The sequence below is a fragment of the Tupaia chinensis genome, unplaced genomic scaffold (genome assembly GCF_000334495.1).
Source record: "Tupaia chinensis unplaced genomic scaffold, TupChi_1.0 Scaffold000392_1, whole genome shotgun sequence".
Lineage (NCBI taxonomy): Eukaryota > Metazoa > Chordata > Mammalia > Scandentia > Tupaiidae > Tupaia > Tupaia belangeri.
Window position 1 is genome coordinate 4,113,521 of NW_006159894.1, and position 11,801 is coordinate 4,125,321.

At 38.3% G+C, this 11,801-nt stretch overlaps 1 pseudogene; it reads left to right on the forward strand.

The window, feature by feature from the left end:
• The first annotated feature begins 7,564 nt into the window (after positions 1–7,564).
• LOC102477752 (E3 ubiquitin-protein ligase MYLIP pseudogene) lies at positions 7,565–8,827 on the forward strand (annotated as a pseudogene).
• Positions 8,828–11,801: the final 2,974 nt, after the last annotated feature.

The following is an 11,801-nucleotide window of genomic DNA, read 5'->3' on the forward strand; positions in this document are numbered from 1 at the left end:
TTTTTTTAATGGGAAGACACAAGGAGACAGAGAGAGACAGAGAGAAATAGAGAGAAGGGGACAAAAGTAGCAGACAGAAGTAGCACTACACACTAGAAATGAATGTGAAGGGAGAAGTCTCAGCAGAAAATCTTTATTTTTAGTCCCTGAAAGCAATAGTTCACAGCTGAAGTTCAGGATCCATCTGAGGATGGGCCTGGGTTTGAGCCTTTCTAGAAATGAATGTGGAGGGAAAAGTCTCAGCAGAAAATCTTTATTTTTAGTCCCTGATAGCAGTATTTCACAGCTGAAGTCTGGAATCCATCTCAAGCCCAGCATGAGTTTCAAGCCACTGGGTCTGGGACTCAAAATTCAGTTGAACATATAGGAATCCAGCACCTCAACCACTACATCACCTGCTGGTTCCCCTTGACAGTATTAATAGCAGATTAGACCATGCAGAAAATAAGATCTCTGATTTAGAAGGCAAAATCACTGACCTAGACAAAGTAAAAAAAATAAATGAAAAATGCCTCAAAATGAGGATAACATACAGGAAATATTAGATATCATTAAATGCCAAAACATACAAATAATTGATATTCCAGAAGGTGAAGAATCTAATATGGGCATCAAAAATCTATTCCATTAAATACTTGCAGAAAAATTTCTCAACCTAGAGAAATATTAAAATATCTAGACCTAAGAAATACAAAGGACTTCAAGTAGAATCAACCTAAGAAGATCCTCTCCATAGCACATTGTAGACAGATTGGTCAAAATCACAGATAAAGATAAGATTTTAAATATGGCAAGAGAGAAACATCAAGTTACTTATAAAGGTTATCCCATTAGACTAACATTAGACCTCTCAAGTGAAACAATGCAACCAAGGAAAAACCAAGAATACTGTACCAGACAAGACTTTCCTTCATATGGGAAGAAAAAAAATAAAATCATTATCATATAAGCAAAAACTGAAAGAATTTACCAACACTAGATTAGCTCTTCAAGAAGTACTAAAAAGACTACTCTATCAGGAAAAAATTAAAGAGGGACAAATAGAAATATGAGATCAAAGATAACCAAGCAAATGGTTAACAAAATGGCAAGGAAGAGGGACCAGCAGTTAGCATAATGGCTATGTCACTAAACTCCCAAGTAGTCGACCACGGTTCGCATCCCAGACCCGGTGGCTTAAAACACCCTGGGAACATGTGCGTGCGTGCGTGCCCAAGATCCCGAAAGGAGAATGGAAGAGATGGGATTGTGGCATGGCCATCACCCCTGGGGGGTGATTTCTCGCTTTCTGTCTCTCTGTTTCTCCTCTCTGTCCATCTGGTGAGCACACATGCCCTATAGCAAAAACCTTTCCAAAAAAAAATATGGCAAGGAGAAGCCCACAAATAATGATAACAATGTTGAATGTTAATGGATTGAAGGCTCTAATCAAAAGACACAGGCTGAATGGAAAAATAAAAAGGAGCCCCCTATATGCTACCTACAAGAAATGCACCTCACAGATAAATACAGACATAGACTGAAAGTGAAGGACAGGAAAAAGATATTCCAAGTGAGCAGAAAGAAAAGGCGGGAGGGAGAGGGGGGCTGGAGTTGGAATACTGATATCAAATGAAATAGATTTTAGGACAAAAACTGTAAGAAGAGACAAAGAACAATATATAGTACTAAAAGGGTTAAATTACCAGTAAGATATAACACTTATAAAAATCTACAACTTCTCATGATGTATGAAACAGAACAAAAACTGTCATAAGAGAGAAGTTCATAGCAATTAGGACTCACAAGAAAAAAAATGGAAAGGTGAGAAATAGACGACCTAACAACACATTTCAAGTAACTGGAAAATCCACAACAACAACAACAAAAAAAAAAATGGCAAAAAAAAAAATGCCAGGAGAAAAGAATTGATAAAGATTTGAGGAGAAATAAATAAAATAAAGTAGAAAAAACTATACAGGAAAAAAAAGAAGACAGTTCTTTGAGAGGATAAACAAAATTGACACACCATTAGCTAGACCAATTAAAAGGAATAGAGAGTGGAACCAGATAAACACAATTACCAATGAAGCAGGTAATATTATGACAGACATAAAGAAATACAAAAGATCCATCAGAGGATACTATGAACATCTATACACCAACAGACAAAACAACCTGAATAATATGGACAAATTTCTGAACACATATAAGCTACCATGATTAAATCGAGAAGAAAACACCTGAATAGACTAATAACAAGCAATGAGAGTACATCAGTTAATAGTCTCCCAACAAAGAAAAGCCCAGGTCTCAATGGCTTTATTTCTAAATTCTACAAAACTTTTAAAGAAAAACTAACCCCCACTCTACTAAAACTATTTGTAAATATCAAAAAGAAAGGAAGCCACATAAATTCGTTCTAGGAAGTCACCATTACCCTCATTCCAAAAACAGGCAAGGACATCACAAAAGAAGAAAATTATAGACCAATATATCTGATTAAATGGATGCAAAAATTCTCAGCAAGATACTAGCAAATCATGTCCAATGATATATTGAAAAGATTATACACCACAATCATGTTGGCTTTATTCCAGGGCCAGACTCAGCAAAATTAGCATAGAAGGGACTTTTCTCAATACAATAAAATCCATATGTTTAAAAAAAATCATAGCTAACATCATACTGAATGTGAAAAAAGCTGAAAGCTGTCTACTAAAAACTGGAACAAGATAAGGCTTCCCATTTTCTCCATTCCCTTTCAATATAGTACTGGAAGTCCTAGCTTATGCAATCAGACAAGAGAATAAAATAATGGGCATTCAGATATGAAAGAAGTGAAATGATCTCTATTTGCAGATGACATAATTACATACATAGATAATCCAAAATATTCACCAAAAAAAGCTTCCTAGAAGTGATAAATGAATACAATAAAGTGGCAGGATACAAAATCAACATATAAAAATCAACAGCATTTCTATACACCAACAGTGAACAGGTTGAGGTAGAATTTTTAAAAAAGCAATTCATTTACAATAGCCAAAAAAGAAATAAGATACCTAGAAATAAACCTAACCAAAGAAGTTAAAGATTTCTACAAGTAAGACTATGAAAACTTTAAAAAATAAATTGAATATTATACAATACAGTGAAAGGACATCTCATGTTCTTGTATGGAAGAATTAATCATTTCAAAATGTCAATTCTACTGAAATTAATCTACAAATTTAATGCAATCCCAATCAAATTACCAGAGATATTCTTCATCTATTTAGAAAAAACAATAACAGAACTTTTCTGGAATCATAAAAGCCCCATAATACCAAAGCAATACTATGCAAGTAGAGCACAGTAGGAGGCATCTCACTCCATGACCCCATAATATATTACAAAGCTGTGATCCTCAAAAGAGCATGGTACTGGCACAAAAACAAGCATGTTGACCAATTGAAAAAGATAGAGATTCCAGAAATAAACCTCAAAACAGACAATCAACTGATTTTTGACAAAGAGCACCAGACAATCCGGTGGGAAAAAAAAACTTTCTTCAGTAAATGCTATGGAAAAACTGGATACCCATTTGCAAAAAGATGAAACTGGACCCCTATCTCTCACCACTAACTAAAATCAACTCAAAATGAACAAAAGATCTAAACCTAAGACCTCAAACTATAAAACTTCTGGTGGACAACAGAGAAGAAACTCTTGAAGACATCAGAATACACAAAGACTTCTAAAAATAAATGCAATAATCCCAAAAATAGACAAGTGGGACTATATCAGATTAAAAAGCTTCTGCACTGTGGAAGGAGGGTGGGAGAGGGGAATAGAGTAGGGAAGGAAATTAGGGAGAAAAATAGAGAAGTAAGACATTTGTTGGACACAAAAATGGTTTATTACCTGTTGATGATAATATGTATATTATTCTCAACTGGACTGGTCTGCGAAGTATTTCATGTTAGGTAAATTCTCTTTACAAACCAAATGATCTATGGCAGCTGAATGTTTAAAAAATAATAAAAATAAAATAATAATAATCTGAAAAAAATGAAAAGCTATTTGTTGATAATGTGGATAGTTATTTCTTTGTCTTGACTGATATGTATGGTAATTGTGCTGAAAAAAGAAATTTTATACTTGTAAAGATATATGTGATTAAGTGTAATATAAAAATATTAAACATAGTAATAAAAATAGAATATAAAAAAGAAAAACAAAATAAGGCCTTAAGGAAGATATATAAACTTCCAAAAAGCATATTTTTTTTTAAATTCTCAACATCCCTTATCATAAGGGAGATGCAAATCAAAGCCACAATGAGATACCACCTAATCCCAGTCAGAATGGCTAAGACTTAAAAAAAAAAAAAAAAAAAAAAAAAAAAGATGGGCTTTTGGGGCGGTAGTGAAATACACTATTGGTGGGAATGTAAATTAGTACAGATACTGTGGAGAATGATATAGAGATTCTTCAAAGACCTACAAATAAAACTATCATAAGATCCAGCAATTCCACTCCTGGGTATCTATTCAAAGGATAGGCACACACTCTGTTGGAAAAACACTTTCACATCCATGTTTATTGCACCATTATTTACAATTGCCAAGACAAGGAACCAACCCTAATGTCTAAGAATAAATGAATGGATTGAAAAAGTGTGGCACATATACACTATGGAATGCCACTCAGTTGTAGAAAACAAGAAGGCCCTGGCATTCAATAGAAAGTGAACAAATATGGAAGATTTATTGCTAGGTGAAGCAAGCCAGACTATTAAAGAGAGACATTATATGCCCCTACTCAATATATACTGAATGTCTGTACTCTATGGCAGAAACTAAAAGATTGAAAGGTACAGAAGCATGGAGAGCAACCGTGGACACTGGAGACAGTGTGGGAGGAAGGTAGGAAATGGAGGAGAGTAAGAAGAAGGAAATCAAGAGGAAACAAAAAGTACCAAAACATTTAAGAGATACAAAAATGGAAAATAGAGAGTAAGAGGAAGGAAATCAAGAGGAAACGAAAAGTGCCAAAACATTTAAGAGACACAAAAATGGAAAATTATCTGTCAATGATAACGTGTATGGTAATGTATTTGACTAGACTAATATACAATGTATTCATGCTGGGAAATTTTATTTGGTATGTTCTAATGATATTAAATGAATGTAAAAAAATAACAAAAGATAATCTTATTTTAAAATTATATGGGCTGGCTGAATGGGTTTAAAAAACAGAAGGCACATTTTGCTGTTTACAAAAAATACACATCAGTGTAGACACATATAAGTTTAAAGTGTAAGGTTGGAATGTCATTCTATGTAAGTGGGATTCTAATCAAACAAAATAAACCTCAACCTAAACTCTCTAAAAACAGACCCTTACATATTATTAAAGAGATCAACTCACCAAAAAGATACAGCAATTATAAAAATTCATGTATCCTTGGAGCCAGCAGGTTACATGATGATCACAGTGCTCAACCTAAACTCTCTAAAAATAGACAAAGCAGACCCTTACATAGTATTAAAGAGATCAACTCACCAAAAAAGATATAGCAATTATAAAAATTCATGTATCCTTGGAGCCAGCAGGTTACATGATGATCAAAGTGCTGGATTCCCACATGGCAGACTGTGGTTTGATTCCCGGACTGGGCATTTTGATAATCATGCCAAGCACTTGTGCATACATGGTCTAAATCCTGAGAGGGGAATCGAAGAGAAAGGATTGTGGCATGCCCATCCCTTCTGGGGGTGATTTTTCATGTTCCCTTTCACTGTCTCTTTCTGTGTCTCTCCAGCAAGCATTTGTGTCCTATGGCAAAAACTGAAGTAAAAAATGTATGCACCCAACATCAGAACACTTAAATTCATAACACGAAGACTGCTAGAACTGGGCCAGCTGATGGCATGGTGGTTAAGGTGGCTGAATCTCACAAGACTAGCTCTGTGGTTTAAGTCCTGGACATAGCACCTTGGAAAGTACACCAGGCAGATGTGCATGCACACCCAAAATCCCAAGAGGAGCATGGAGGAGAAGGGATTGTGGTGATCATTCTCCTAAGAGGTTTTTTCTTACTCTCTTGCTCGCTCTCTCTCTCTCTCTGTTTCTTTCTCTCTCTCCCTCTCTAGCAAGTGCATGCACCCTATAGCAACTTGGGAAGGGGGAAATGCTAGACCTAGACCTAAAGAGAGACAAAAAGTATGACCCTTTTATTTTTCAATTTGTGAGAAGACATGTGTGCTCTCTGGAAAGTGAGAGAAGGAAAAAGCAACCTTCATAAGACATGGTTATGTCACAATTACTTCCCCTTGACTTTTCCATCATTTCTGAACTTTAGGTATACAAACACGTGCACCCAACATGTTTTCCACGCCACTGGGTCCAGGACTCACCATCACCCAATGAGATCCAGGTTTCTTAAGCAACAGACCACAGAACAGCCAACTCTGACACTGTAATTATCAGGGATTTCAACACCTCATTCTCACCACTGGACAGGTCAATGAGATAAAACAAAATGGGTGGGGGGAAGAGTGGACTTAAACAATACCATAAACTAAGTGGAACCTGACAAATAGTTATAGAACATTCATCCAAAAAACATAAAATGGACTTTTCTTTTTCAGCCACACATAGAATATTATCTAAGATTGATTACATATTTGGGCACAAAGCAAGCCTTTACAAATTTATAAGAAAAGAAATCATATCTAGTATTTTGTCTGATCACAGTAGAATGGAACTAGAAATCAATGACCAAAACAAGAAAATTTTCAAAAATACAAAAATACATGGAAACTAAACAACATGTTCCTGGATGATTTAAGAACTACTGAACATATTAAGAATAAAATTTAAAAATTTATTGAAAAAAATAATAACAAAAATATGGCACTCCAAAAGTCTTATAAATACAGTTAAGGCAGTATTGAAAGGTAAAATTATAGCACTTAGCATTTATAGCAAAAATATAGGCAGATGCCAAATAAACACCTTAACAATGATCTCAAAGAACTGGTAAAAATAAGAGTAAGTGAAAACCAACAGTAACAGAAGGAGAGATATAATACAGATCAGAACAGAAATAAATCAAGTAGAGACCAAATGAGCAATACAAAAAACTAATGGGGGCTGACCCCACAGCTCAAGGGAGCTGGATCCCACATGGCCAACCACAACTTGAGTCCCAGCTCCAGGAGCTTAGACCAGTGGTCATTTTGGTACCAGGGACCAGTTTCAAGGAAGACAATTTTTCCACAGACTGTGGGTGAAAGTAGTGATTTCAGGATGATTCAAGCACATTACATTTATTGTATACTTTATTTCTGTTTTTATTACACTGTAACATATATTTAAATAATTATACAACTTGAGTTGAGCAGCTGGAGTACGGTGTGGAATCAGAGCACTTGGAGATGACAGGCTACGGAGCCGAGGGGGCCAGAGCAGTGGCCACTGAGCACAGTGCTGGCATCTGCAGGGCTGCAGCCTCCGAAGCACCAGCCCTCACTGAGCCCTGGTAAGGCAGCAGTACTATGCACACCAAAGAGGAAGTGGCTGGGGGAACTCAATCATGTTGTGCTATGTGACCAGACCTGCCCTGTCGCTAATGAAGGTGGAGGTAGAGGCAAAAGCCAATGGCAAGGACTGCCTCAACAAGACAGTTTATGGGTAGCAAAGGTCAAAGTTTATAGCTAAATCTAGGAAACCTGATCTCCCAGCAGATGGATGAGCTATCCCCTTAATGACTCAGACTGAAAGTCAAGATTTTGTGGAATCTCATCTCATTCTATAGGAGCAGACTAGGCATATCTTTTTCTTGCACATCAAGGATGCCCTCTTGGTGGGCCACCTCCAGAGTTCCCCAGAGCAGGCAGTGGAACTCAGCACCCTCCTGGACCAGAGCAAGTCTGGGGACTACCACCAGAACACTGCCAAGTACAACTACCGGGAGCTGTGTGCTAAGGACCTCTCCAGTGCCACCTTGAACAGCACTGTTGCAAAGCATAAGGAGCTGGAGGGGACCAGCCAGGCTTCAGCCATATTCCATGTTTTGAAGATTGTGTGGATGATAGAAAATGATGGTGCAGAATGGCATTCCATGAGGAACATGGGAGGATAGAAACTCCTCATTGGAGTCAGACCAGAAAAAAATCTCAATTTGTAAAGAAAACTTTAGTTAGATTAATAGGATAACTTATCCCATGGTGCAGATGGTCACCCAGTCAGGAAGGAATGTGTCACCAAGGAGTCAGGGAACAGCATAGTTCTCTTGTTTAAAATGACCAGCACAAGAGCAGCCCCAGCAGGCTTTACCAAGCAATCACTGAGACCCGTGCCTTCTACAGGTGTGACACCATGACCAGCGCCGTCATGATGCAGTACGGCCCGGACTTGAAGGGCCACTTGGCATCTCTGTTCTTGAATGAAAACATTAACCTTGGAAAGAAGTAGATCTTCAGCATCAGAAGGACATCCAAGGACATGTACAACCACACCCAGAGGGCACTGTACAACACCTGTGTCCTGGACCTGGTCTTGAGGGGTGACCAGAGCCAACTGAGCCTCTGAAGTCCTCCAAGAGCAGCATGAACTACAGAAGCTGTAAGGGCTCAGCTGCCAGCAGACCAGGGCGCCGCAGGAGAAGGTGAAGGAAGCCATGCTTTGCATAGTGTGCTGTGAGGAGGAGATGAACTCCACCTTCTGCCCTTGCTGCTACACTATGTGTTGCAAAAGCTGAGCCACCCAGCTGCAGTTGTGTCCTGTCTGCACGGAGCATGTACAACATGTCTATCTGCCCACTCACACCAGTCTTCTCAACCTAACTTTCATCTAAGCCATTGTAAGTGGGTTTGACTTGCCACATTGCCATGGACTGTGCTGTTAGAAACTAAGAACAATAGAACCATGGAGAAAACAACCACTCCAACATCCATCTGCCATGCAACTTCAACAAAAGAAGGAGGAAAAAGAAAGAGTACAGCCACTCCTCACTGCAAAAACATCCATGCACAGAACCAACAGTCCCAGGGTGGGCACGAGGAGAACTCTGGGACATGGACATATTCTTTGAACATTCATTTCTTAGTGGACAAGTCAACAAATAGAGAAAATTTCTTTGATGTCAGTTAAGTGGCAACACTTAACTGGCTGGTACCCTCTAGCTCCTTATGCTTTGCAACAAACAGTGCTGTTCAAGGTGGCACTGGAGAGGTCCTTAGCACACAGCTCCTGGTAGTTGTACTTGTACGGACAAAAAGTGGGTCTCTCTTAGGAAGTGATACTGTAAGTCCCCTTAATGTATCCCAAGGTAAGTTTCCTACCCACAACATATTTTGTAAGAATTGGTTTTCAGAATTTACCTGGTTCTTTTTGTATGGTTCTTTTTGTACGGAGCTCTGAACATTTTTAATAGGAACATTTTTCTTAAGGAAATAATCATCTTAATTTTATTTCTGTTTTTGTAACTTGGTCAAGAATGATTGGAAGGCCCACTGATTTGAAGATCAATTCTGTGACTTTTAAAAAGTTGATGTTTGTTGTGTGACTGAAGCCAGCCTGGCCTGGCAGAATGCAGACCACAAGCACGGTGGCCTCCTATTCCTTTCCTTTCCCCTTCCCTGCCTCTAGTGTCTCTTGATTATAAGATGCTACCAATTTGGTTGTCAGATTTGGTTGTCAAACCTATGTGGAGTAGTCAGCCATGCCTTAGGCCCCTTGAGTTGGTGGGATATTTGGTTTCAAGATTGAAAAGGGCAAGTGCCTTCTTAGGGAGGGGAAAGCACAGCTCACAGAGAGGCATTGCCCCTTGGTATCTAGACAAGGGTCATTCTCAACTTCTCCCACACACACAACTCCAGCCTGACTACTGGAGTCGCTGTGTTGGACTCAGAAGCCTTTTACAGCCTTCTAGTGTCTAGACTTCTCATCCTCTCCCGTGTTTGTCTCTGGAGTTGGGGTGTGTGTGTGTGTGTGTATTTTAAATAAATGCTTACATATTAAGTTTCTCTCTCTGTCTCACAGGGATGCTGGTTCTTCTTTTCATTTCTGTATTCTTGAACATGTTTCCCACTCACACTTGGGCATTTTGGAAGCTGGTCAGCCAGTGGGTTTTCTGGGATGTTGGAAACCTCGATGACCTTATCAAGTGTAGTAGTAGCTCAGTTAAGGCTAGAAACCTACACTGTCACTTTCCTGAGATTTCTGCAATACTTTTCATATTGCCTTAATGTAACAGTGATGTGTTTATGTGTTTGTTTCTTTGCACACTTTGCACTCAAATATTAACACTATACTTTTTTATACACATACTAGCATTTAAACCTTTATTCCAAGAAGTATTTATTTTTTAAACTTGTAAAAAATATAATGTTTCCACATAAAGACCTCTGTTATATCCTAGAGGACTTCTGTCTTTTATATTCAGGATAATAAAGACTTTAAAGCAAATATATATATATTATATATATACACACACAACTCACCCTAACACAATATTTGCAGCCACTTCCCAGAGCTAACATCACTTCCTCAGCCCCATCTCTGATCATCAGGCATTAGAGTCTCATAAGGAGCATGCAACCGAGGTCCCTCTTATGCATATTTCACAATAGGATTTGTGCTCCTATGAGAATCTAATATCACCCCTGATCTGACAGAAGTAGAGTTCAGGCAGTAACGTGAGTAATTCAGACTGGTGTTGTTACATGACCAGCAGTTGAAGAACCTGGCTTAGAGGACACACCAGTTTTGTGTGCATGCGTGCTGAAAATATTAATGAAAGGAGGGCATTGTGGAATGACCACACCCCATTAAAACATTAGCTCTCTCTTTCTCTTTCTCTCTCATGCCCTCTGGCAATGCAATAGAGGAAAGAAAAAGAAATAAAAAGAATGAAATGAAAAACTGTTTTTTCAAGAGGAAAGCAAAATTGAAAAAACCTTTATTCAGACTAAGAATACAAAAAAGATCCAGATAAATAAAATCAGAAGCAGAAAAATTGTCACAGAAATATGAAAGATCACTGGGGATTATGATAAGTGACTACATGCTAACAAGTTGGAAAACCAGGGAGAAATATAATGTCTGGATAGACCAATAACAAGTAATAAGACTGAATCAGTAATGAATCCTTCCCAACGAAGAAAAGCCCAGGTTCAAATAGCATCACTGTTAAATTCTACAAATCCTTTAAAGAAGAATTAACACCAGTGTTAGCAGATGGTGTGCTGGTTAAGGTGCTGGACTCCTATATGGTGAACCACAGCTCAAGTTCCAGACATGGCAGCTTGAAAATCATATGAAGCACATGTGCATGTGTGTCCAAATTTCCAGAAAAAGAACAAAAGAGAGGGGATCGTAACATAGCTATCACCCCGGGGGTGATTTCTCACTTTCCCTTCACTGTCTCTCTCTATCTCTCATGTGCCCTATGGCAAAAAATAAATTAATAAAATTAATTCACAAATTGGTGTCAATTGAACAAACTATTCCAAAAGATTCAAATGCAAGGAACCTTCCCAAACTCATTTTATGATGCCACCATCACCATAATACTAAAAGCAGACAAGGACCACAACAAAAAAAGAAAACTACTGGGCCAGCAGAAGGCATAGAGGTTGAGGTGACTGGATATCAAATGCTGACAGCATGGTTCTAGTCCTGGACCCAGAGACTTGAAAAACATGCCAAACACATATAGATACATGTTCAAAATCCTAAGAGAAAGACGGAAGAAAAGGGATTGCAGACTCACGCCGGGCACGTGTGCATGCGTGCCCAAGATCCCGAGAGGAGAATGGAGGAGAAGG